Source organism: Sceloporus occidentalis, unplaced genomic scaffold (genome assembly GCF_023333645.1).
Source record: "Sceloporus occidentalis isolate IW3139 unplaced genomic scaffold, rSceOcc1.0.p SCAF_38, whole genome shotgun sequence".
Classification (NCBI taxonomy): Eukaryota; Metazoa; Chordata; class Lepidosauria; order Squamata; family Phrynosomatidae; genus Sceloporus; species Sceloporus occidentalis.
In genome coordinates, this window is record NW_028317018.1 from 8,352,501 (window position 1) to 8,355,000 (window position 2,500).

The 2,500-nt window shown below is 41.5% G+C and overlaps 1 pseudogene; it reads left to right on the forward strand.

Moving 5' to 3' along the window:
• The first annotated feature begins 202 nt into the window (after positions 1–202).
• On the forward strand, positions 203–321 carry LOC149294913 (5S ribosomal RNA; annotated as a pseudogene).
• Positions 322–2,500: the final 2,179 nt, after the last annotated feature.

The window sequence follows — 2,500 nt, forward strand, 5'->3', positions numbered from 1 at the left end:
TTTCTTCTCTCACAGTCCGAGGAAAGCTTTTTGCCATGTGTTTCTTGCTCATCATCAAAGCTTTAAACCTTTATTTGAACCTTCTCACCTTGTCACCTTCTCTGTCCTGTCCCAGGGCTTATAATTCTTTCTGTCTGACGACAAGCAGCAGCAGCAGCAGCAGCAGCAACAGAATAAGAGAAGTAAAATAAAACGTTCTCACGCCTACAGCCATACCACCCTGAAAGCGCCCAATCTTGTCTGATCTTGGAAGCTAAGCAGGGTTGGGCCTGGTTAGTACCTGGATGGGAGACCGCCTTGGAATACCAGGTAACATAGTAACATAGTAACATAGTAACATAGTAACATAGTTCATAAGGTTGAAAAAAGACCAAAGTCCATCAAGTTCAACCTATATACATATTGTGTCCCTACTGTGTTGATCCAGCGGAAGGCAAAAAACCCTTATGAAGCAGATGCCAATTGCCCCATACCAGGGGGAAAATTCCTTCCCGACTCCAAATATGGCAATCAGAATAAATTCCTGGATCAACGTTCTGTCCCTATTAATCTAATATCCATAACTTGTAATATTATTGCTTTCAAGAAACACGTCCAGGCTCCTTTTGAACTCTTTTATTGAGTTTACCATCACCACTTCCTCTGGCAGAGAGTTCCATAATCTCACCGCTCTTACTGTAAAGAACCCCCGTCTGTGCTGGTGTAGAAACCTTCTTTCCTCCAGCCGTAGAGGATGTCCCCTTGTTATAGATACAGTCCTGGGTATAAATAGGTCCTGGGAGTGATCTCTGTACTGCCCCCTTATATATTTATACATAGTTATTAAGTCCCCCCTAAGCCGTCTTTTTTCCAAACTAAATAACCCCAATTCTGATAATCTTTCTGGGTACTGTAATCCTCCCATTCCCCTTATTACTCTGGTTGCCCGTCTTTGAACCCTCTCCAGCTCCACTATATCTTTCTTGTACACTGGTGCCCAGTACTGTACACAGTATTCCATGTGTGGTCTGACTAGTGACTTGTACAGTGGTAGAATTATTTCCTTGTCGTGGGCATCTATGCCCCTTTTGATGCACCCCATGATTTTATTTGCCTTAGCAGCAGCTGCCTGACACTGGTCGCTACAGGTAAATTTACTGTTAACTAAAACTCCTAAGTCCTTTTCCATGTCAGTCGTCCCCAGTGTTTTCCCGTTTAATACATATTCCCAGCCTGGATTTTTCTTCCCCATGTGCATAACCTTACATTTATCTGTGTTGAACCTCATCTGCCACATCCCAGCCCAAGCCTCCAACCTATGCAGATCCATTTGTAATCGTGCGCTGTCCTCTATTGTGTTAACCACGTTACAGAGCTTAGTATCGTCTGCAAAGATTGATACTTTACTATGCAATCCCTCTACAAGGTCATTAATAAATATATTAAAAAGAATAGGACCCAAAACTGACCCCTGTGGTACCCCACTAGCAACAGTCACCCACTCAGAGTATGTACCATTAATAACCACCCTCTGTTTCCTATCACTGAGCCAGTTACTTACCCACATACACACATTCTCCCCCAGCCCAAGCATTCTCATTTTATGTACCAGCCTTTTATGTGGCACCGTATCAAATGCTTTGGAAAAATCAAGATATACGACATCCAGCGATTCACCCCGATCCAGTCTTGAGCTCACCTCCTCATAAAAGCTGATCAGGTTAGTTTGACAGGACCGATCCCTTGTAAACCCATGCTGATATGGAGTCATACATTTATTTTCATTGAGATACTCCAAAATAGCATCTCTTAGGAAACCCTCAAACAGTTTACACACAACAGAAGTTAAACTAACAGGCCTATAATTCCCCGGGTCACTTTTTGTCCCCTTTTTGAATATTGGCACAACATTTGCTATGCGCCAGTCCTGGGGAACAGACCCTGTCACTATAGAGTCCTTGAATATTAGAAATAGGGGTCTGTCTATTACATTACTTAACTCCCTTAGAACACGGGGGTGAATGCCATCTGGACCTGGTGATTTGTCTATTTTGATTTTTTTTAGGCGGCACTGCACTTCTTCCTGCGTTAGACAGGCGACATGTACTGAGGCATTTATCTCATCCTGCTGTATATTACCTGGCATTTCATTTTCCTCTGTGAATACAGCAGAGAAGAATATATTTAATAGATTAGCTTTTTCCTGATCCCCATCTATAACTTCTCCCTCATTACTTTTTAAGGGGCCAACGCTTTCATTTTTAACCTTTTTACTATTTATATAGTTAAAGAACATTTTGGGGTTTGTTTTACTCTCTTTGGCAATGAGTCTTTCTGTCTCCAATTTTGCTGCTTTTATCTGATTTTTACATATTTTATTTTTTTCCCGATAGCTTTTTAGTGCTTCCTCACTGCCTTCCTGTTTTAGTAGCTTAAATGCCTTTTTTTTGCCATTTATTGCCCCCTTTACATTTTTATTTATCCACATTGGTTTTCTCTTGTTCCTGACTCTTTTATTCCC